We start from the raw sequence: 24,258 nt of genomic DNA, 5'->3' as shown, positions 1-24,258 counted from the left end.
TAGTTGATTTACAGGTTGTGTTGAGAGTATATTATCAGAGCATCACTGGCAGTTCTTACATGCCAGTTTGAGTGGCCCTCTGCTCATCCCACCTGTGGGCGTCCCCGCCGGGACCTTCAGAAGGGGTACCGTGCTCCCTCTTGGCTTCTTTGGTCGTGTCAGCACCCCGCCCCCCCTCGGGTGGTCCGAGGGGCAGGCCTGGCACCCCCTCCTTGTGAGGTGGGGCAGCTTTGGGGGAGCCCCCCTGGGTCCCCAGACTGGATGAGGTCACGCGGGAGGGCAGAGCGTGGCAGCAGGGTGGCTGGTTTGGAGGAGGAGGGCTGGCTCTGCCCGCCGCGGCCCCACGTGCCTGGGCGAGTCCCACCACCTGCGGACGACCTTGCAGCCCAACGATCGCTTGGGCTAGAGTAACCACTCGCGTCCGGGGCCAGTTCCAGAGGCTCGTTGGCCCCCACCCGCTTTGTGGCCTTTCCAGGCAAGGCCAGGAGCCGCAGGTCCCGCCGACAGGATGTTTCTCCACAAGCCCATGGAGAGATCCCTCTGGAAATCCTCCTTTGGCCCTGGTGCAGGCAGGCGAGAGAATTGAGGACAATGGGACCTCAGAACAAAAGGCAGTTGTTGGGCAGGGTCAGTGGATGCCCCAGGCCAGGGCAGGCCTACCATCAGGCGGGTCACTGGATCTCTGCCCATCAGGGGGCTGGCCCCGAAGGAGGGGAGTCAGGTCCCAGGCCTGAGATGCCACACTGCGAGCTGTAGAGCTTGGAGTTTAACTTTGGGGCCCGTGTGCTTTGCAGGAGGTCCAGACACACAGGGGGTCTGCCCGGCTTGGCGTGGCGCAGTCCATGGCCTACTCCCGCCTTGCGCAGGTCTTTGCTGCCCCACCGAGCACGTGGTTTATGGTGAACCGGTCGCACCGTGAGTGTGCGTCTGTGATGTCCAGGTGTGGGGCGTTCCTGACCCGCTCTGTCGCTGCTGGTGCTGGGACTTCACCCCCCAGGCCCGCCTCTGCTCCAGCCTCCCAGGTGGCCTCCCTGCCTCCAGGGTCTCCACCTCCAGCCCTCTCTCTGCCCTTACAGAATGTTCTTCCAGAAATACAGCCCCCACCTTGCGCCTCACCCACAGGGACCCTCAGCCTCAACATCAAGCCCAGGCTCCTGGGAACACGGCTGGAGGCTCTCTGTGGTCTGACCCTGACTCCTTTTCCACGCCCCCTCCCAGAAGCTTCCGTGACTCCAGGCCAGTAGCGGTTCCCGAATGCTATCCAGGCATTTCCATACCCCCCGCCTTTGCCCTGACTGTCTCCTCCACCTCCAACCCCCTTCCCCTCCCTTCCCCTCCCCTCCATTTCCATTTGGAAAATCCTGCTGGTGTGCAAGCTGTGGCTGAAATGCCACCCCCTTTTCACAGTTCCAGTCACCCTTTCCCCCCAGTGCTTAGCATGGGTCTCTCTGAGTCATGTCTCACTCTGCCGGGGCTGCATGCGGCTGTTTCCGCATCAGCCTCTGCTGTGAATTCCCAGGATGGCCCCACGTCTGAACCGTCGTTGGTCTGGCACCCACTGCCCGCGTGGGGAGCGCCCTGTGGGCGCCTGGTGCCTCCCCTGCCCGACGCCGCGTGCCACGCCGAGCTGCCCGTCCCCTGCTTCCTCAGGGGCCCCGGTGGCCAGGCCGCCTGCTTCCTGTCCCAGTGGCTCCATCCACCTCGGTGACCGAGTTCCTGGAAGGCGTCTGCTCTCCAGCCGCGGCCCAGGATTGTGAGGCTTGGATGAAGTGGCCAGCCTCGCCCTGGTGACTCGCTCTGGGGTGTGTGTGGTTTGCCACAGTGGCCGCTGCTGGGGTCACTCCATGTCCCAACCCCAGGCCGATGCCCAGAGCTATTGACGCAGCCAGATGGGGGTGGTCAGGGGTGTCTCAGGCCACCTGCGGGCGGACAGCCTGACACCCTCTGTGCCTTGGTGTTCTGTTGGTAAGATGAGGACAAGTGAGGGTCAGGAGAGGTGGCGGCGGGCAGGAGGTGGTGTGGGAGCCCCTCCCCCAGCGGCCCTGCCCTCATGGCCTCTCAGCAGGTGGGGGTGGGCAGGGCCCTGAGAGTCACCAGGCAGCCCCCCCCCGCCCCGGTCCCATGCCCTCCTGGGTCACGAGGGCACCCTGCCTGCCCTCAGCGATCCTGAACCTGCTCCTTGCCTTCTGGGCTCTGCCCCATCCATCTGTGTTTCTTGCCTGGACTCTCTGGGGCTGGGTTTCGGCAAGGCTCGGAGGAGGGTGGGCTGAGTCAGTCACTGGCCCCCCGGCTGCCAGGGGCATCTGGAGCGCCCAGGGCCCATCATGGGTGCCTGGGGGTCCTGAGGCTGGGGTTCGGGGTCCCCCCGCCTGCCCCTGAGCCCCGGGTCTCCTGACTGTGGAGTCAGCCACCAGCTTCTCAGATTAACTCAGCTGCAGCGATGACCCGGGAAGCGGAGGAAGCATGACCTCTCTCAGCGTCCCCTTGACCAGGCTCCTGGGAACAGGGCCCCCCTGGGCTGCCCTGGGCCCAGTGCCTGGCGTCGGGCAGGAGCCAGGAGAGGGGCCCTGGATTTGAAGGGGAGCCGAGGGGATTGGCTTGGGGAAGACGTGGGGCGGCCGGGATGGAAGGGGTGTGAGTGTGTGTGCATGTGAGAGAGTGCGTCTGTGTGAGTGTCTGTCTGAGTGTGAGTGAGAATGCGTGTGTGTGTCTGTCTACATGTTTGTGTCTACCTGAGTGTGAGTGTGTCTGTATGAGTGTGTGTGAACGTGTGAGCCTCCAGCCTGCCCACACAGCCTGTCCCCGCTCCCCTCGGTCACGTTCAGTAGCCTGAAAGCATCCCTCCCCACGGCTTCTATTTCTTGCTTTCAAGTCACCTTTATTTAAATGCTCACAACTGCTGGGCCCTCGGTGCGGTGCTGAGTTTATCCCGTGTAATTGGGAGAAAGGGCAAGTTCATTGCTTTTAGCACCCATGCTGCCCACCCCCTCCAGCCCCTCCCCAGAATAGAGCTGACTTCTGCAAGCTTTTTCCTGAGGTGAGGATTCAATGATCTGCCGGGTGGTATGACTGCACCCACGGAAGGTTCTAGGTGACAGGCGGGTGCTGTCTGTATCCGTGTTGGTGTTTACACACTCACGGCACCCTCCCTCCATCCGCACGTCCTGTTGAATGCGTGGGAGGGTGGGCGTTTGCTGAGCTGTGCCCCCGTGGGAACACCGGCCCTTCCTCTTCGCTGCCTCTGAAGCCTCAGTGCAGGTGAGGAAACCGAGGGCCAGAGCTCAGAGGGAGCTGCCTGCTCATGCAGCAGACACCTGGCAGACCCAGGTGGCCCTGAGCCCTGAGGTGCCCCTGAGATGGTGCCCAGGAGACGCTGGACCAATGGGACGGAGAAGTGGAGGGGCTGGGCGCCCACCATAGGCAGCGTCCTTGCCGTGGTGTCCCCATGGCGTGCCGGTGGCACACCCTGGAACCTGCAGGCCAGTGGAGGAGGAACCGCCCTGGGGGCGTGCCGGGCCGGGGGGTCCAGTGTGACTTGCCGCCCACTCGCTGGGCAAGTCGCCCACCTCACCTGGACTTAGTCTCCGTGGCTTTAAGTGGACTCAGGGACACTCAGGTGGCTCCGTGCAGGTCGGGGGCCCACACCCAGCACAGAGCAGGCTCTCAGTGGTAGAGATGCCTTTGTTCATCCAATATATGTTTATTAAGCACCCTGAGCGCGAGAGACGAGCAAGATGCAGACTGGAAACCAGAGAGGAGACAGGCCAGGAGTATTGTTTCTGGGGTTGGAACCGGTCCAGCGGGGCGCAGGTGCAGCCGCATCCCCTGCCGGTGTCTGCTGTGACGCTGAGGCCTCCGGCCGGCCGCAGAGCTCATCAGGAGTGGGGGCCCCTGGGGCCTATGGTGGCCCCCCTGTGAGCCCAGGCAGCCTGGGCCCGGTGGGACAGCTCATCCATGGGTGTGGGCAGGGGTTCTGACAGGGGCATCCAGGGTGGTGGGGTGGGCAGGGTGGTGTGGAAAGAGTTGCTGACTTGCTGTGTTACCTTGGGCACGTGTTCTTACCCCCTCTGAGCCCTGATTTCCTGCCGAGTGACTGAGAGTCTGTCCCTCTCTCCCTGCCCCCCGAGTCCCCAGGGTGTTGTGGGGTAAGAGGGCTGTAAGCCTGAAAGAGGCCTTGCAAACGTTTGCTGCTATCCGAGCGTCCCTCATCAGGAAGGCTGTTCTCGGCAGGTCTGGTGGGAAAGGGCTCGGGGTGAGCATGGGCCCTGGGGGAGCTGCGGGCGAGCTTTGTAACCGTGTGCACCCTGCATGCTCCCAGCATCCCTGTGTGGATGTGGGCCTCGGCTCCTTGCTGATTACTCCCTGGATCTCACAGGTTCTCGGAGGTGAGGCTGCCATGCCAGAGAGGTAGGTGCCACAGGTGAGGTTCGTGGCATGTGAGTGGACGGCGCCGTTCTGTCCTGGGGACGGTGTGTGACCAGGCAGAGGTGGGGGTGAGCCTCCCGGGAGCCCCTTCTCCCAGGCCAGCCTGGTCCCGTGTGTCGGAACCGGAATGGACGCCGTGCACTGTGGCCGGCTCACCCCATTTGCAGGGACCCTGAGGATCACGCTCGCTGTCTCGAGGCCTCTGGCCCTGGGTTTTAGATGTGGTCAGTGGGGAAGGTTAGCAGCCACACTTTACGAAGGCATCTAGAAATCCCTGCCACATGTCACCGCTTGACTTGGTGATCTGTCACCCCCTTGGATGTGCCCTTGGCCCCCTTTGTGGGATTGTGGTTTCTCTTTGGGGATGGGGGGAGATGTGACTGTCAGTCTAGCCATGCCCATTAGAACTGCCTGGACAGGGGAGATTTGTGGGGTGGGCGGAGGACGCACACCCTGGGTTTCCCTAGTGTTTCCTGTCGCGACTTGAGTTCTGGATGGGAATGGAGGGGATCGCCGGCCCCCAGGTATCCGATTTGGCCTGGGAGGTGATTCGGATTCCTGACTTCCACCCCATCCCTCCGGCCAGCAGCCGTGAAACACAGGCCATCTGTGAGGGGTCAGCCTGTGGGGAGCATGCCGACCTTCTGTCCTGGGTGTCCCGGGCTGGGAAGCTGCCTTCCCGTTGGTTTTGTTTTCTCTCTGATGGCCTGTGACTGTCGCTGTGACTCAGGGCAGGGCTGCGAAGCCTGGAGTAGGTTAACCTCTGCTGTAGGGCCTGGGGCACGAGTGTTCCCTGCACGGAGCACGGCTCGGAGATGGTCTGAAGCACGTGAGTGTGTGGAGGTCTGCCGCTCTGTGGAAACGTTTGTGAATGATTTCCTCCGGTGCGGTCGGCGCGGGCTTCTGTGCAGCTCTGTGCTCCAGAGAGCTTCCTCCGTTTCTTGCTGGGTCCTCATGGCAGCCCTGCAAGGCCCATTACTGACAGAAGGGCACCAGGCTCACGGAGTGATTACTGGGTGCTGGTGTCCTCCGCGCCCTGCAGGGTGAGCGGTGTGCCATGGGCCCAGATGGCAGAGGGGGCCCAGCACCGTGGGTGTGAAGCCGCGGGGCCTCTGCGTCTCCCGAGGTCCTTGCCAGTCCCCTGGTTCGGTCACATTAATGCCTGCTGAGCGTCCTAATCCCCCGCGCTGGCCCAGGGTTAGGAAGCCGGCCCCACCCCGTGGCTCCCGTGTCAGGGAACTCGGCCGGATCCTGGGGATGGTGCTAGTTAAACAGGAAGGAGGAAGCACAGGCCGTCCCCGCAGAGGCCGGGACTGAGCCCCATTCCGGATGAGATCCTAAAGGCTGCCCTCTGGCTGCAGTCCCCACCTCCAGGAAGCCTTTCCTCCCTGTCGCTGGTCGAAGCCATTTGCTTGGTGACCTTGGCAGTCACTCGCTTCTCGGGGACTCCGGGCATCAAAGCGGGATGCCCCGCGGGGTGGCCGGCGTCCCACTGAGCAGCTTCCGCAGCCCATCCCTGGGTGAGGACCTGACCCATGGCCTCGTCATCCTCCAGAATGCCCTGTGGCGGGTCCTTCTTTGGTCCCTCTTTGCACTTGTGGGAACATGTTTAGGAATGTGCCCAGGTCACGGAGCTGTGAGTGGCGGGGCCGCAGGCACACCCCAGCCTGCCCGCTGGTGTACCGCTCAGGGCAAGTGTGAGGGCCAACACAATCATTTCACTTTCTGTTTTTTGGCTGCGCTGCGTGGCACGCGGGATCTTAGCTCCCAGGGATCAAACTCACACCCCCTGCGCTGGCAGCAAGTGCCGAGTGTTAACCACTGGACCGCCAGGGAAGTCCCAGAATCGGTTCACGTCGACGAAGCCCCTGGTCAGTGCTCGGAACCCCAGCAGATGTGCTTTTAGCCCTGATTGCCTCTCTTCTTTTCTACCCTTATCTCCCTACATTCCCTAAATTCCAGGCCCTCCTGCCTCCCAGGTCCCCTTCATCTTTATCCCCTCCCCCGCCCGCACTCCCCCGGATCTGGATTGAACTTGTTGGGTTCTCTGTGCCTCGGCCTGGGAGGGGCGGGGGGAATATGCTATGCGTGTGCCAGGCCCTGGTTGGGGGGAGAGCCAGCTGCGGTTGGGATATTGCTCAGCCAGCATCTCTGCCTCCCTGATCCAGGAAAGATTTATGCTGAGATCTAACTGCTTCTGTGAACACACAGAAAACCCCCTCCCACCCCCCTCACCCCCACCCCCGGTCCTCTGCTGCGAGGTGGTGGGAGGCCAGAGAGGAAAGAGCAGGTGTTGCAGAATTTAACCCCTGCACAAAGCTGGCAGGTGAACGTGCCCTCCATGAGCAAAGATGTCCGGCCGAGATCCCGGGTTCCAGATGGCAGCTCCTTCATTCAGACGTCCCCGTCTGTCCTTCACATCCCAGGATAACGAGCAGCAGGATTCCAGCAAGGCAGGATCTGGAGACGCCCTGGACTGCCCCTCACTTGTGTATGGGCTGTGGGGACCAGAGGCTTTCTGCAGGTCGGGGGGCAAGTGTTAACACGCCCAGGAATCTGAGGCTCAGAGATGTGGAGGGACTTGCTCAGGGTCACCCAGCAGCTGCCTGGGCCTGACGCAGGCTCGTCTCTTTGCCTAACCCGCCACCCTTCCATGGGGAAGGAGCAGAGGGCATTGAGGGTCTAGGTGGGGTCGTGGTGAGGGGTGCATTTGGCGACGGCGGTTGTAAAAACCTAGTCGTTCTGGAAGGCTGACACTTCTCCTCCCCCACCAACCCCGGCAGCACACACCTGCCAGCGATTGCAGAGGACGGGGACCGTGTGGAATGGGGGCATGGTGCTGCCTGGGGCTCTTTGGAGACAGGAGGTTGGAGCCAGGGCCGAATGCTGCTGCCCAGGGCCCCGACCCGGGCGGGAGTACAGCCTCCTGGGTACGCACTGCTCTTCGAGCCAGAGCAGCTGGGCTGCGGGGACCTCATCACTGACCAAGCAAGGCCCTGTTCAGCCCGCTCCTCTAAGGGGACATCAAGGCCCAGAGTGGGGGAGGGTGGTGACGACTGTGAAGCCTGTGGCCTCAGCCAGTGCCTGCAATTTGGTGACAGCAGAGGGTCCTGTGCTTCTAAGTGAGACCAAATGGCCTTCGGTGATGTTAAAACAAACCTCCCCTGAGTAGTCAGGCAGTGCAGGCTGCGGAGGGGGGCAGCACCCATTCCTCGTTGGTGCGGGCTGGTGTAACAGAATACCACGGCCTGGGGGGGGGTATGGAAACAGAAGTTATTGCTTACACTTCTGGAGGTTGGACGTCCAAGATCAAGGCGCCAGCGTGGTCGGGTTCCTGGTTCACAGCTGGCACCTTCTCGCTGTGCCCTCACAGGATGGCAGGGGCAAGGGAGCTCTCTGGACTGGAGCCCATGGTAAGGCACTCATCCCATTCATGGGGCGCCGCCTTCATGGCTTAAGCTCCGCCCAAAGGCCCCGCCTCCAGCAGCATCACCTTTGGGGGTTAGGGTTTCAGTATGAATTCTGGAGGCGCACAGACATTCAGACCATAACAACCCCCGCCCCAGGCAGAGCCAGCTCCCCGGGGGCTCCCATTAGAGTCTTGGCCACCCAGGGCTCCTTCCTCTGCCGGGAGCACCCGGGGGGCTGGCGTTCACTCTGGGTGGTCCGCCCAGCTGCGGGCGTGGTGAGCAGTGACAGCAGCGCAGCGGGGCCGGCAGGGATGCTGGGGGCTCCAGGAGATGTTAAGTGGTGTGTGCACGGTGGCCATCTCTGCCTGGTTTCTGAGTGCCCCCAGAAACGGTGGCAGCCTTACTTGTCCCCTTTGGCACCAGGCACGTGGCGTCGTCTCCCGTGGTCACCGTGGCGCTCTGAGGTTTTCACCATCCCATCTTATGCACAGGGAAGGTGGAGCTCAGAGGTCCAGGAGCCTGGTCAGAGTGGTCCCGTGCCCTTCACCCTCTGCGGTGCCCGGGGCGTGTGCTGTCAGCTGTTTATCGAGCACCCGTTTCATGTCGGGGCCCCGTTTCCACGCTCTTGGGATATTCCCAGGAGAAAAATAGTCAGAGGTCTCACTGGGGAGACAAACTAGCCGACAGATTAATGGACAAGAGGGTTTTGTACTGGTGGGTGCTGGGAATGGACCAGAGATGGTGGAGGGGTTGCATCTGGGAGGAGGGCCGCCTGGACTGGCGCTGGATGAGCAGCAGCTGTCCCTGGAGGTCTTGCAGCCCAGGGAGGATGCGGAGGTGGGTGGGGATGAGCCCGGTGCTTTTCAGGACAGCACGGAGGCCACTGTGGCCGGAGTCTGGTAACCGAGGGGGCAGAGTGGGCGGAACTGTTGGAGTTGGGATTTTATCTAAGTTGGGCAGAGGTGACACCATCTCATCTCACTTACACTTCTCGAGGTGTTCTGGTTTCCCGGTGGAGGATGGGCTCGGAGTGGGGTGTGGGTGCCTGCATTGGAGGACCCCTGCGGTGTCCTGGTGACAAAGGCCCTGTACACAGCTTTCAGCCTAGGGGGAGGAGGTGACACCCCAACCTGCTGGCGTTGGAACTTATGTATTATTTCTTAGAGAAAAGTAATTCATTTTCTAAAAACAATTCATTTTGGGGGACTTCCCTGGTGGCGCAGTGATTTAGAATCTGGCTTAGAACCTGCCGATGCAGGGGACTCGGGTTCGAGCCCTGGTCCGGGAAGATCCCACATGCCGTGGAGCAACTAAGCCCGTGCGCCACAATTACTGAGCCTGCACTCTAGAGCCTGCGAGCCACAACTACTGAACCCGTGTGCCACAACTACTGAAACCCATGCGTACCTAGTGCCTGTGCTCTGCAACAAGAGAAGCCACCGCAATGAGAAGCCCGCGCACCGCAATGAAGAGTAGCCCCTGCTCGCCACAACTAGAGAAAGCCCGCGCGCAGCAACGAAGACCCAAAGCAGCCAAAAATAAATAAAATAAATTTATAAAAATAAATAAATAAAATAAATAAATATATAAAAATAAATTAAATAATAAAGAAAAGTAAATCTAACACCTGGCACATATTCTTTTTAAAAATTTATTTTATTTTATTTATTTATCTTTGGCTGCGTTGGGTCTTGCTTGCTGTGTGCGGGCTTCCCCTGGTTGCGGCGAGCGGGGGCCACTCCTTGTTGCGGTGCGTGGGCTTCTCATTGCAGTGGCTTCTCTTGTTGCAGAGCTCGGGCTCTAGGCGCGCGGGCTTTAGTAGTTGTGGCTTGCAGGCTCTAGAGTGCAGGCTCAGTAGTTGTGGTGCATGGGCCCAGTTGCTCCACAGCATGTGGGATCTTCCCAGACCAGGACTCGAAACTGTGTCCCCTGCATTGGCAGGCGGATTCTTAACCACTGCGCCACCAGGGAAGCCCATTGCACATATTCTTTTTTTTTTGTGGTACGCGGGCCTCCCACCGCTGTGGCCCCTCCTGCTGCAGAGCACAGGCTCCGGACGCGCAGGCCCAGCGGCCATGGCCCACGGGCCCATCTGCTCCGCAGCACGTGGGATCCTCCCGGACCAGGGCACGAACCCGTGTCCCCTGCATCGGCAGGCGGACTCTCAACCACTGCGCCACCAGGGAAGCCTGTGGCACATATTCTTAAAAAAAAAAAAAAACCCCAAACCAATTCATTTTTGAAGGGGAGTGGCTGTCCCCCGGGGATGGAGGACTTCCCAGGAGGGCTGCAGCTTGGCCGTTCACAAACATTGCTCCCCACCCCCCTCCCCACCAAGGCTGGCTGTGTGGAGCCAGGGTCACAGGAAGCCCACCCTCTTGGTTCCTCCAGGACCTACCGCCCTGTGAAGGTGAGCCCATGGACTTGGGAGAGCGTGTAGAGAATCTCACCCCGCCCCTGACTTCCAGAGGCTTCCAGAGCCTGGAGTAGGGTTCGGGTTATAGGACTGCGTGTGGGGAGCCTCTGGGCCTCATGAAGACGCCCCGCTGGGGGTAGGAGGCCCACACTGAGCAGTTTCTAGCTCCTTTGCCCAAACCCCTCACCCTGTCCCTTCAGCCCCTCTCCCTGTGGCTCAGGGCCAAGATAAAGGGCGAAGAGGCCGGGCAGGTGTGATGGTCCCTGCTTCCCATGGGTCAGGAGGCAGGAGGAGGGAAGGGGCGAGAGGGATTTGTTGTTCTAATCAGCGTGGCGGAGCCTGGCTCATGAAACCAGGGTCCTGGAACCTGGCATCTGCCTGCCCAAAATATGTACATCCGTCAGCCCCCGGACAGGCCACAAATTACCCTGTGCCTGTAATTCAGGTTCCCACCCACCTTCTTCTCCAAGGAGTTCCTGGCATCCTAAATCTTGCTGCATGCAGAGGGGAAGAAAGGAGTCCGAGGTGGTACGGAGCGCTCTAGCATCCATGGACCGAGTTTGACCTTCCTGGTGGTGGAGTACCCGGCCGGCCCGCATCCCTAGCGTCCTGCCCAGGGACACCCTGTTATCTTGGCCTTGGGCCCGCCCTTCGCTTCTCTGAACTGCTGCTCACCTGTCACATGGGGCTGGGGAGCAGCTCAGTGCCACGCATGTACAACGGGCACTTGGTCATCATAGCAGCCAGAGCTGGGTGTTTTTAATTAAATTGTTGGCTGTTATTATCGCTGCTGTGGTAGCCCCGGCTGGCAGACCTCGGCGAGGTGAGAAGGCCTGGTGGCCCCGTGCTGGGCTTCCTTTGACTCAGTCCTCCTTCCTGTGCGTTGCCCTCTCGCTGGAGTGGTTCGCTGGAGAGAGTGAGCCCCTGGCAAAGGTGGGGATGGCGGGGCTGGGGTGCAGTGAGTGGGTGGTGGTGGGGACCCTAAAGGCTGGCCTTGCCGCTTGGAGCTGGGGAGGTGGCAGGGAAGGGGTCCTCTTTCCGTCACCTGGGACCCCCCCAGACTGCTGCCAGCCCTAGCGCCAGCCCCAGCATGTGCCACCGTCTCCATGTTTGCTTTTGCCCTTCAATTTGTATCAGGGCCTGAGTCTGCTTCTCTCCGAAGCCACATATACCCATAAGGTTTGTGTTTTCTGAGGTCAGTGGCCAAGGAGGTCAACACCTGGATAAGGTGCACTTGGCTCCAGGAGGACCCCTCGTTCCCAGCGGCCCGCAGGGCATATCTGAGGTCCAGGGACGCGTTTTCGTTTCTCCCGTCTGGCCTGTCAGGTTGTAGCCTCATGCTCCCCTCTGACCGCCCCCTGCTGGCCTGTCACCACCTTAGAAGCCTCTGCCTGGGCCACTTCTGGTCCCTGTTGTGGTTCTATAGAGTGGGGTTGATAAGGGACCCACATCACAGGGTCTGTGTACAGTAAGGGGCCAGGCACGCAGGCCACCCCCGCATTCCTGACCATCCTGAGGCCGGTGGGAGGAAGCTCTCTGTCCAGGGCCCTTTGAGGGTTCACAGAAAACCCCAGTGTTGGCTGCTGTGTGGCTTTGGGCTGGCCGGTTAACCTCTCTGTGCCTCTTTCCTCATGGGTCTAGTGGGGGACTGTTAGAACCTTCCTTACTGCAGGGTGTGGTGAACACTGGCTGGGATGAGGTGTGTGAGGTGCTCAGATGTGTAAAGGAGCGAGGCCGTGATGTCCGCACGTGGATGTCACTCCCTGCGGAGGGTGATTTGGTTTTGGGAAAGCATATTTCCAGCCCCACATCAAGGGTTCCTTCTTTGGAGCCATTCTCACTTGCACAGGTCCCATCCTGCTCTCATTGTAAGCTGCCTGGTGGAGGCTGGCCCTTAGCTCAGGATCTTTCCAACCAGCTCAGCGGCAGCAAATGTCCTAAATGAGCCCGCGTCTGGGACGGTAACTTTAATAGTGATGGTCTGCACCTTTGTGTGCAGACACCACGCTCAGCACTCCTGTGTGGTACCTCAGAGGTGTGAGATCGGAATGAAGGTCTCAGGCTCTAACGAGGACGCCTGGGGTGGCATGGGATCCCAGTGTGAGGTCGGATGCTCTTGGTTTTCACGTGTTGGTTCTGGAGTGTCCTGGCTTTGTAGCCTCAGGCAGCTGGGTCCCTGTCTCTTGTCTTCTTAGGGCCTCTCTGGATAGGAGACGTTGACTTTTGTGGCTGCGGGTTTTGCCTTGGCACCAGGGGCCCCCCCGTAACTGCAAGAGCCCCGGGCAGTGGTGGTGTGCTGTCCCCAGCCACACGCACTGCTTCGGAATCCCGCCTGGTGCAGCTGAGCAAACACCCCGCTGGCCAGTGGCCTGTTGGCTGGGGGCATCAGCGCTTCAGAAACCGGAGCCCTGTGTCGTGTGGTTTCCAGCTTCCTGGTTCCTGGGCTTATAGCTTCCTTGCCATGGGACCACACTTGGGAGTTAGAATTTGTTATTTTATTTTATTTTTTTTGCGGTACGCGGGCCTCTCACTGTCGTGGCCTCTCCCGTTGCGGAGCACAGGCTCCAGACGCGCCGGCCCAGCGGCCATGGCTCACGGGCCCAGCCGCTCTGCGGCATGTGGGATCCTCCCGGACCGGGGCACGAACCTGCGTCCCCTGCATCGGCAGGCGGACTCTCAACCACTGTGCCACCAGGGAAGCCGGGAGTTAGAATTTGGATCTTCCTTTGTGGATAAGGCATAAGGTCACATGGGTCTTTTGTCAAAGTTGGCTGTTGCGTGGCCGGGTTTGGGGGCAGGGGCTGGGCTGTCGGGCCGAGGGTTGGGGTCTGACCATCCCTCTCTGCCCCCTTTCTCTCTGTAGCAGCCACCCCCTCGCCATCCCCGGGGCCCTCGGTCAGCCCACCGAGGGGGCTGTTTCTGGGGCCCATGTTCCTGCTGCTGTACCAGGCACCGGCCTCCCCAGGAGAGAGTGCCCTGCCTGCCTTTCAGGACCACGTTCAAGGTGGAGCAGGGGTGGGGACGCTGGAGAAGCCGGATGGGAGTGCTCCCACCCTCACGTCGTTTCCAGTTCTGTCTCTGACGAGGTAATCCTCTCCTTTGTTGACAGCCTGACTGAAGTCATGTTTTATCTGCCCTTTTCTCTGAGCCTGTGTCTGGCTTTTGGCCAAACCACTAGTAATCACACAGCTCGCAGTAATCCTTACAGTTGTGGGATGTGTGGCCCGGCCCTGTCCCGCAGCCCCAGAAAGGCCCAGCTTCCTCCTCCCTGAGGACGCTGCACCCTCATCAGCTGGTCTGCGTCCCCCTCCGTGTGGGCACAGGGTCCGGCGGCGACTTCTCTCCTTCAGCGGTGTCCTCATGTCTGCTCACCTGCCAGCCCGTCAGGAGGGCGCTGTCTTCTGAGCGTTGGCGTGTGTCCAGGGGTCCACAGAGGAGGCCCCTGGGGCTCGCCCGCACCCTGCAAGGCAGCTAGGGAGGTGGGATGTACCTCGAGATGCCTGGGACAGAGGTTCCAGGGCGAGGAGGGGCAGAGGAGGTTGGAGGAGGTTGGAGGGGACCCAGGGGCCCTGGGATCGTCCTCCTTCCCAGGCCCTCGGAAATGCACACACCTGGCTAGCAGCCCCCCACCTTGGGTCTGGAGGCCTGGGTTACACAGCAAAGAGGCCTTTCCCACTGCCGCTCTGTTGAACAGCTGTGGATGCCCCCAAGTGCACAAGGCTGGCCCTCCACTCCCAGCAGAAAATGGGCACCAAAGTGGCAGAGGCAGGACTATAGATGCTGGAACTCTGGGACCCTGGCCTTCCCTAGGCAGAGGCCGGAGGGCACAGGGGCTGGCCCAGTGTCCTGACTCCGGCCAGTCTGGGCCAGTGGCCCCTTGAGGGCTAGCCCTGGGTCAGTGAGGCCAGAGTCAGGGAGCAAATTCATGGGTAGCAGGGAAAGGTCACAGACACTGGCCCCTGAGGGTGTCCCGGGCCGGGGGTCCCTTCTGCCGTGAGAACAAGGCTCTCATGGAACTCTTTACAAAAAGTGTGCTGTCCTGTCTCATCGGTCAACACGCCACGTCCTGGTGCCTGGGTCAGGGCGGCTTTTCCAGGGGCTCCTGGGACTGCTTCTGCCATTTCATCCTCGTGTCAGCCAGACCGGGGATGGGGGCCTGCCTTGCCTGTTCCTCAGATGAGGGGCCCCACTGGAGGCCCAGACACGGGCCGAGCTGGCAGCTCGGGGACTTGGGGCAGCTCTCCGCGTGACTTGGGGAAGCTCTCTGCGTGACTTGGGGAGGCCAGGGGGTTTGGGATCTGCGGGCCTCGCCCTGCCTCGTGGCGTCTGGGTGTGGCAGGCGTGGCATCACAGCAGCACCCTGACCGTGACGGGTTGCGCAGAAGTTCCAGCCTCCTCAGCCGCTGCCGCTTTGGGGATCAGAGCCACCGAACCCCTTCCTTTCAGCGGAGGGTGAGGGACAGTGAAGCGGCCGAGAGCCCACTGCCACTTGCAGAAGGCAGGTGCCCAGCCGGGAGGGACACGTGGGGCGGTGGACCGTGCTGGACTCCGGTCTTAGGGGGTCGCTGGGCATGGGGCGGGTGGCGGACGTGCTTGAGGCCTTTTCAGGGCAGCAGACACCTGGCAGGAGGCGGGCGCCTGCCCAGACCCTGATACTGAGAATCTCTCCTGCTGTAAATGGGTGCAGGGTTCACAGGGTCAGGCGGGGAGCTGTAGGGCCTGGGCACCTTGCTCACTCTCCAGGAGGGGGTGAACAGGACGCCTCCCCTCCCTGGATGGCTGGCGGCGGGTGGGGGCGGGGAGCAGGGAGGCAGGAGACCGTAGGTTAGGGATGAAGAGCCCATCTCTGAGAGGGTCAGCCCTGGACTCAAGGTCTTAGATCCACCAGCTACCATTCTGGGTGATGTGGGCCCTTGACACCACCCCCCTGGATCCTCAGTTTCCCCGTCTGGAAAATAGGGCGATGACGGCACATCCCTCGTAGGCCTGAGTAATTCGTGTGATGTGTTTGGCAGAGCGCCTGGCACGTAGCAAGTGCTGAGCAGACTTTGGCAGTGGCCGTGACGGCTGTGAGTGAGCCTTCCCCGCAGTCGGTGCTCAGGAAAGACCAGCTTCCTTTTGCAGTAGCACCCAGTTTAAGCCGGGAGGATGCGGGGTCCCTTGCCGCGCCCCTTCCGATCTCCCGGGACCCTCTATAAAGTTGCCCCGTTGCGGCCCACAGCTGCCTTCCCTTGCCTTGGGGTGGGGGGCCGCCAGCGTGCCCCTCCTGCATCATGATGCCTCTTCTTTGGGGTGCCCCTGCTCTGCTGGAGGCCTGTTTGTGTTTGTGGCTGTTCTGCTCGGGTCCAGTTCTGTTAATAGAAGAGCAGACAATGGTTATGAAGCAGCAGGGGCTGGCGAGTGGGGCGGGGCATGGGGGTGCCGCTGGCGTCCTGCTGGGCTCCCACGTCCATCACACGGCAGGAGGAGGTGGCAGCCTGCCCGCACCCAGCCTGGGCACGTACCGCCCTCTCTCCCAGGGCTACATGAATCATGGGGACACTCTGCCCCTGGGTCAGTGCAGTGGAGCTCGTTACCTGTCTGATCTTTAGGCCTCCTTGTGCTCGTCCCAGGTTAGTGCCACTCAGGTTTTGGATCGTCTCTGGTAGAGGGTCCTAGGTGGCCCGTCTTGTACGAGGGGGACTGAAGTCCCTCCCTCTCAGCACAGTGCAGGGCGTTGTGTGCCAGAGGGGTGCCCGGCCCGGCGCCGCCCGCCGGGGGTCAGCTCTCCTCCCCCTACATGCGTGCTCCACGTCCTGGGAGATCCTCTGAGAGCCTGAGTCCCGGGCTGTGGTCGCAGTGGAGGAGGGGACCACTGCAAGGAAGGGGGCAGCACGTCCAAGTGTCCTGGACAGGAGCAGAGGCATTGCACTGTCGGCAGGTGTGGGAGGGACTCATTGCTGTTCATGCCTCTTCCCGGGGCTCCCGGAGGCCCGTGGCGCCTGGCGTGGCCCTTCCCGGCTGACTTTTCAAAACCATCCACTGCCCGCTCCCCCGCAGGTCTGGGGAACGCCGAGGGAGTCCCAGCCCAGCCCTGTAGTGGGACTCAGCCACCCTACCTCCTTCAATTTCCTTCTCCCCTCCAGGCCCCTCTGTCTCCGTGTTCAGGGACCTTGGCCCGGTAGCTGGCCTCTGGGGCTGGCGTTTTCTTGTGACCGCCCCTGGGCTTTAACTCCCGGGCTTTCAGTGGGACGGAGCGGTGTGCTCAGGCCGTGCTCTGCTGGGTTGTGCAGGCTCGTTGTGTGGCCCCCTCCCCCTTCTGCAGTCTTGTTTGCCTCGGCTGGCAGGCAGGTGTCTGTACCATGTGAGACGCTCTCGGTGGGGCATGGAGCTGTGTCTGGGCCTGCAGGCAGACGGTCTGGGCGCACATCCTGCGCCCTCATTTGTGGAGTACGCTTGGTCAGTGGTGGACTCTGAGCCTCAGTTTCTTTGTTGGTGAGATGGGAGAACTTAATGTAAGCTGGTCCATGAGGCTGTTGGGGGGCTCAAACGCAGTGATAGGGCAAACGAGTTTTGTGTCTGTAAATAGACCTCCGCAGGATGGACGTCCCAGCTTCGTGTAATCAGTGGGCACGTCTGCCGCCTGCCCTGAGACGGTGAGCGCCAAGGGCGGGAGCTACAGGGGCCGCATCCCCGAGTGAGGCCCAGGGTGGTGTGCCTCTGTCTTAGGACCCCCGTCCCCCTCTGCAGCCCCCCTTACCCCTGCCCACCCAGGCCCACCCCCATATCTTGGGGGTGGGATGCAGGGAGGCCCCCATCAGCTGAGTGTCACGGGTCAGCTCTCCCTTGGTGACGTCGTATCTGACCTGTCAGGTCCTGTGACTACACAGCCCCTCAGCCCGGTAGCTGTGAGAGGACTGCGGACTGGCTGGGAGGAGGGGAGGGGTGGCAGGAGTTGACGCAGTGCTTGGGGACCAGGGTCCCCAAGCGGCTGTGCTTTCGCCTGAGCTGACTGTCATTGGTGAACCCAGCTGGGGGACAGAGCGATCAGTGGCCCGTGACTAAGCTCCGAGAGCGGCGCTTGGCTGCGTGCTCAGAGGCCTGAGGCCACCTGGGGAGGGGCCGTTTCCCTTCTTCTTTGGGGCTGGTTGTCCCCGGTGGCCGCTGCTCCCACCCGTATTCCTGGCAGTTCCAGAGCATTCCGGGGACAAGCAAACTTTCCTCACAGACCGTTTTCTCCTGCATCTGCCCCCACCTACTCCCCACCCTCCATCCAATCGCCCTGTAAACCCATGCAGTCTGTCCCGAAGGTCTCAGATTGGCCACATGCCCATCTTTCTGTAAAGACAGTTTAATTTGGAGCGTCCCCGAGGGGGCTTGACAGGCTAGACATTGTTCCTGGTATCGGGAGATGAGCCCGGATGAGCCACCAGCCAGCTCCCCCCGCCTCAGCTCCCTGACGGCTTTAACCGGCCACTTCCCGCCGTCAGGATCCATGCCAGGCACCATCCAGGGAGATGCACACACATGACCTGAGAGACGCGCACACGGGTTGGCCGAGTCCCTGCCCTCAGGGAGCTCACAGTCAGATGGTGGAGGCTGATTCGGGGAAAAGTGACACAATGAGACGAGAATCAAAGAGAGCTTGAAGCTCTGGTGCAGGTAGCTGGAGAGCACGTGTCCCCAGCGGGGCAATTCTAGAAGGCTCTGTGGAGGAGGGGGGCCTCAGAAAACGGGTGACTTGTGCCTGCTGAACTCGACGCTGGGATACACACATCTGCCCAGCTGCAGGGGCGTGTGTCCCGGGGTGAGCCGGCTCCTGCTCCCCTTTTCCAGCCATGCCAGCCAGGGGTGCGGGGTGGCGGGGGGGCCAACACCGGCCAGAGGAGGCACTTCCCCGGGTGAGAGGACCAGAAAGCAGCGAGCAGGCGGCATGCGGAGCTTAAAAGGCCTCCAGCCGGCTAACTCCTTCTCTTCAAAGAGCAAAGGACGAGACAGAAAACTTTTCTCATACGTGCTAAATGGGAGACGGAGGCTGTCATGCACGCTAATGGGAGTGTGAATGGGGCCAGGCCCTATGGAGGGCAGTTTGGTGACTTAGAAAATTGCAGAGGCATGTCCCCTTTGGCCCAGCAATCCCACTGCCGGGAATTTATCCTACAGCGGGCAGCACGCGTGCAGATGGGGCACGCCCAGGCCCTCATGGCAGCGGTGCTTGTGATGGTTGAGATTGGAGACAGCCCAGGGGTCCACTGCCTAGGACTGGTGCCTGCCATCCCCCCACCCCATGCCCCGTGCGCTGTGGGAGCCATCCTCAGAGGGAAGGCGGGACTCGGCCAGCCCAGTCTGGCGTGTCCCCAGGAGTTGCAGAGCCCACCTGCTCCCTCGTGTGCCGTGCACAGGACCCCTTTCCCTTGGAGAAGCACGCTGGGGCTGCTGGCACATGGAGGCCAGGGCAGCCCATGGGAGGGGATGATTTATGCCTGCCTGCTGGGAAGCACTGCTCTGTGCCTTCTGCCAGCACTCGGGGAGTATGGTGCCTGGCGTCTCCCTGCCTGCTCTGTCGCCCTCCCCATTTCGTCCCGGTGTCTTGCAGATACAGTGACCACTTAATCACCCCGTGGTTCTGCCTACTCCCCTGGCGGCGATACACCTGCCTGAGGTCCTCTTGATGGTCCAGCTGTGCCCTAGGCCGCCTGTGCCTGAGGGCCAGGGACCAGGAGGCGGTCAGGGCAGGGGCGAGCGAGGCGTGGCTTGGGCCAGTTCCCGAGTGTCCTGCCCACAGCCCCTGCTGGGTCCCGACAGGATGAGCGATTGGCTTGAAGGGGCCGCTGGCCACGCCATGCCATCTGGCAGGGCTATTGTGGACCACACAAAGGATGGAGCATGGCAGGGCAGGGGCCAGCCAAGCAGTGGACAGAGGAGCGGGAGGGAGGACGCCAGCCTCCCAGCCCACACCCTGCCGGCGGGAGCCGGCCCGTTTGTTCCTGCCGTGGATGTGGCTTCAGAGCAGAGACCTGGGTTATCACTTCCTGGGGCGCCGAGGGGTGATTTCTCACCGTGCCCCCCCCGAATCTTCGGCTAGAATGCTTTAAACAACTCTGGCTCTGAGCTGATTTATTGCTCTGCTAAGATGCAAAGGCAGTTTTATGTACTAGGTAATTAAGTGGCATTATAGATGGCTCGAGAGTAAGTGGCGCTGTTTTAATAATTAAAATAAATGACCCCTTGACTGCTTCCCAGCTCAATACTTTTTCCTCAGTGTCGAGACCCTGGAGAGAGGCGGGGCACGTGTGTGGGTGCATCCCCGTGTGAATGTGTGTACGTGGGAGTGTGTGCGTACGTGCACACGTGCGAGCTCACGTGTGTGAGTGTGAGGTGTGCGGGGGAAGGAGAAGTGGGTGGCTCCTTCGCAATGTCTGGTCTCCAGCACAGCCCTCGGGGAGCACGTGTCACTCGGGCCAGGCGGCGCGCTGTCCGGGATAGTTTATCTCTCTTCCGCTTGTGAGGCCAGGCTGACCCGGGGTGGGCGCTGGACGTCACCCCGCCCCTGTGAGGCAGCCCTGATTCAGACCCCAGCTCTGGTGCCCTCTGGCTGTGGTCAGGCTGCCCCCTTGGAGGCTCAGTTTCAGTTCCCGTACGACGTGGTGACAGTCCCCGTCTCTGTACTGGGTGCCAGGCACCCAGGGGCATGTTAACCTCCTCTGAGGATTGAGAGGCAGGGAGCTCCAGCTCTGTTGTGGCACTGGGTGGGGGTGGCCACCGCCCTTGAGACCTGAGTGAGCAGTAGGCTTGCCAGAGGGGTGCAAGGTCATGGGCAGCAGAGGCAAAATGGGGAGCAGGACTTGTGGCCGGGGAGGGACCTCGGCCCCGGCTGGCTGGATCGTTTGTTCCTCCGAACATCTGCTGCCTGCCGGGGGCTGCACGAGCCCAGGAGGCAGCGGGCCAGCCTGCTGGGGCACGTCATTGTCTTCTGCCCCAGACAGTGCTTTTGTTTTGTGGGAGGGTGGCCTTCCCCCAAAGACGTGGGCTGTGGCGAAACACACAGGCACCTCCGTGGGGCTGACCCTTGGCTGGCTGCCTGCTGGGCATTTCTGAGGGAGGATGGCATTGAAGGAAGCAAGAGGCCCAGTGGGCAGCTCTGCACCGAGGTCATCACGTGCGTGGCCGGGGAGGGGAAGGAGGGGACGTACACATCGCTGGGGGTCAGGCCTCCCCACGTCCTGTGTCCTGCGGAATTGAGTTTAATTGAATCTTACCGGCTCTGCAGCAAAGGTGCTTCTTTCACAGCTGGGAGAGTGGCAACTCAGGGGCCCAAGTCACCGGGCGGGGCCGGGTGTGAAGTCCCCTTCCTCCCGCCCTCCCGCCTGGCCCCCGATCCTCGGTCTGGCCTCCCACGGAAGTGTCCTAGGCCGCAGTGCGTGCAGGCAGGGTGCTGGGAGCTCATGGGTGGAATGTGGCTGGACCGAGCCGGGCCCCCAGGCAGAGGCGGCCCTGGCGCAGCCTGGCCCTCGGAGGGCGTGTGCTGCCCTGTCTGCGGGTGCCTCACTCTGGCCCCCTCCCTTTTGCTGCTGCGAGCTCCCAGGGTGAACCCTTGTGCTCAGAGTCTGCTTCCAGGGCCTGGCACGGTGGGGGGCACCCACTGAGCGTCATCTGGGCCTGGGTCTGCCCATCGGGGCACAGCTCTGTGGTTCGAAGCCCCTCTTCCTCTGCCCCTCTGACCCTACCGCTCTGGGAGGCCCCAGCCGGCCCCCCGGCACGTCTTTCCCCAGGGCGCGAGTGTCTTTTCAAGCCGGGTAAATGGAGTGATGCCAGTGAGGTTTGGTTGCCAGAGGAGCTCGCCCAGGCTCAGGCGGTCCCAGCGCTCACATCCAGACACGTCTAGGCTTAGTGTTGCCTGTCGCAGCAGGGGCAGCCATGCGAAGGCCACCCTCGGGTGCTCTTGCTTCCTGAGGGACCCTGGAGCTGTGGGGGACATCGCTCCGGACGGGCACAGCCTCCTGAGGCTGCCCCGTGAGCACCCTTCCCGACAGGGCCACAGGCTGGGGTCCTACTTCTTGTGGGCAGAGGTGAGGCACCTGCAGGCCCGGGAGGGAGAGCGTGGCGTGGGGTGGACTCGGGCAGGGCCTGTCTGCGCTGTGGCTCCCTGAGGACCCGCTGCTGCCTGTCCCCACCCCCCCACTGCCCCGCCGCCTGTGTAATCACTGAATTTTGGAGCCTGGGGACTGAAGATGGTCCTGAAGATCCCGGAGCTTGCCCGGCATCAGGCAGGGGGTGTGAAATAAGCCTTGCTTCTTCCCCTCGCTCCCCTTGGAGCCCTGGAGAAGGGCCGGTGCCGCCTGAGGCTTCTCTCCTGCTGTGGGATGGGCCCCGGCCCAGGCTGCGTTTGGGCCTCGGGGTAGGAGGAAGTCGCGAGAAGCAGAGAACCATGTCAGAGGTGTTCTGGTCCAGCCCACCGTACAGGCTGGGACCACACAGTGAGGGGTGGCAGGCCAGGGCTCCACCTGGCCTGGCGCAGAGAGGCCATTGATGCCCCACATGGTGCCCTCCAGGGGCAGTGCCACCTGATGGTGCCTGCACGTGAGTGAATTGCCCTGGCTGGATGGAGGGCGCTGGCCTGTGGCTGCAGCCAGTCCCCCGGTGCAGCTGGAATCCCCCCAACGCTGCGGCGGGGGGGCAGTGGGCGGGCCCTGGCTTCTCATCCTGGCTCTGCGACTCCCCAAGAGGCTGGACCCCTCTCTGGATCTTGGTTCCCTGCAGAAGGGATTTTTCAGGCTCCCGCGGGCTCCAGCGTCGGGGCAGAGCTGGGCAGTGGTTGTTAATTAACCAAACTGCGCCCTTGGGGGTGTGCGACCAGCACAGGGACTCTCTCAGCTGGGAGTTTTCTTGCATGTGTGACCTCTCTCCAGGCCGTGGACCCACCTGGGCGGAGGAGCATGCTTTGAATAGCTGACTCCCTCCAGGGCCCTCTGAGAGGGAGTGTCTCCTTTGCACTCTTACTCAGTGGCATGGGAATGTCTGCGGGGAAAGGGCAGGACCCACTGGACGTTACCGAGCCCCCTCCCTGCCTCTCCAAAGTGAACCTGGTGCTGTGGCCTCGTGGGGCTGCTCTGAGAGTCAAGATGGGGAGTGCTGAGGGCCTGTCCGGCTCCTGGCCCGCTGCAGGGGAGGGCTCTAGAATTGCTCCATGAGGACTTTGTCATTCCCGTCTGCCCCCGTACTTTTATTCAAGGCGATTTTGCCAGCGCTGCTGCCTTCCAGTGATCTCACCACATATGTGACCATCACCGTTTCCCGGATGGGAAACTGAGACTCAGAGGGCTCATCCCAGGATCTCCCAGTCCAGACCCTCCCACCTGCCCCTGTGCTGGTCTGAAGACCCCTCTGTTGGCCGGGACAAGTGGGCAACCTTGGGTGGCAACCGCTCAGAGGCAGCTCTGGCCCGAGAGCTCCTGGGTCTCGTCCCTTGTGTCCAGGGCACGTCTACCCGGGGAGGCAGCTGGTGTGAGCCAGTTCCGACAAGGCGAGGAATTCCGTGGCTGCGCAGGGCGGGGAATTGATTTGATCGATTTTATTCCTAAGGCGATTTTATTTCTTGTTAGAGAAACAGGAAGATTTGGAAAAGTAGAAAGAAAATCAAAACATGTTTAGCCCAGGGCTTCCCTGGTGGCGCAGTGGTTGAGAGTCCGCCTGCCGATGCAGGGGATGCGGGTTCGTGCCCCAGTCCGGGAAGATCCCACATGCCGCGGAGCGGCTGGGCCCGTGAGCCATGGCCGCTGAGCCTGCGCGTCCGGAGCCTGTGCTCCGCAACCGGAGAGGCCACAACAGTGAGAGGCCCGCGTACCGCAAAAAAAAAAACCCCAAAACCCCCCAAAAAAGCATGTTTAGCCCAGTCCCCCCCCGCACCCCGACCCTGCTCTGAAAATCTCCCCCTACAATGGCAGTGTTTTATCCCCCCCCCCCCCCCCCCCCCCCCCCCCCCCCCCCCCCGCCCCCCCCGCCCCCCCCCCCCCCGCCCCTCCGCCCCCGGCGTGTTTTGGCTGCTGGTTATCTCGCTGTGTGTTTAGTGTAGAATCTGGCTTTTTTCCCTCAACATTGCATCAGACGCGCTTTTCCTCTTGGTCTTCGTAAACCTTGTTAGTGTCTATACAGCACCCCTTCAAGTGAGTTACCCAGAATTTACGTGACTGGCGCTCTGTTGTTGGAAAGCATAGGTAGTCTCCTGGCGCGTTGGCAGCTACGTTTCCTGCACGTAGTGCTTTAGGTCGGCGGTCGGCCTCTGCCTGGGAGGAGGGCTGTCGGTTTGGGGGCTGTGACAGGGACTCCAAGGCCCCGCCGTGGACAACACTCCGGGCAGCACGGCAGGGTGACGCCTGGGATGGCTCATGGCTCATGTCGGAGGTGATGTGTGTGGCTGTGAGTTGCTTGGCATGTCCCATTCTTGCCCTTAAACATCCCTAAGAGAGAGTGTGTTAGTTTCCTCATCACTTGGTCATTCCTTCTCTGTAGGTGGGCTGTCCTTCCCCTGAACCATTTGAGAGAAGTTGGGGTTAACACGCCCCTTCAGCCTCAACACTCCAGTGTGGGTTTCCTAGGATCGAGGACTTTCACTTAGGTGGTGACAGTACGGTGACAGTGTCGGGAGATTGAAGCTGGCCCGCTGTGCGTCCCAGCACGGTGTTTTAGAGCAGTTGCTTTCTGATCGGGGATCCAGCGCAGGATCACACACTCCCTTTAGCCTTCCTTCATTCGGAAAGTCTCCTCCCTCCGCCTTTGACATGTCATCTACAAGACCACAGACCAGCCCTGCGTTTGGCTCACGGTTGGATGCAGGCTGTGTGTTTGGGGCAGGAACGGCCCCGAGGGGATGCTGTGCTGTCGGCCTGTCCTGCCAGGAGGTACCTGGTGTGGCCCGTCTTGGGAGCAAACTTCCATCCGTTGGGTCAGGAGGTCTCCCCACTGTGAGGTTAGTACATATAACTTTGTAATTAATAAGTAACTTGTGGGAGGCACTTTGAGGTCACACAG

At 61.5% G+C, this 24,258-nt stretch overlaps 1 protein-coding gene across 6 annotated transcripts in view; it reads left to right on the top strand.

The window, feature by feature from the left end:
* CCDC85C (coiled-coil domain containing 85C) overlaps positions 1 to 24,258 on the top strand; it is an 83,563-nt gene that overhangs the window by 21,044 nt on the left and 38,261 nt on the right. The gene's annotated exons all lie outside the window — the stretch shown is intronic.

This window comes from Aethalodelphis obliquidens, unplaced genomic scaffold (genome assembly GCF_003676395.1).
Source record: "Aethalodelphis obliquidens isolate GAN/ISIS:26980383/991018 unplaced genomic scaffold, ASM367639v1 scaffold21, whole genome shotgun sequence".
NCBI lineage: Eukaryota > Metazoa > Chordata > Mammalia > Artiodactyla > Delphinidae > Aethalodelphis > Aethalodelphis obliquidens.
This window is presented reverse-complemented; position numbering and strand designations above follow the sequence as displayed.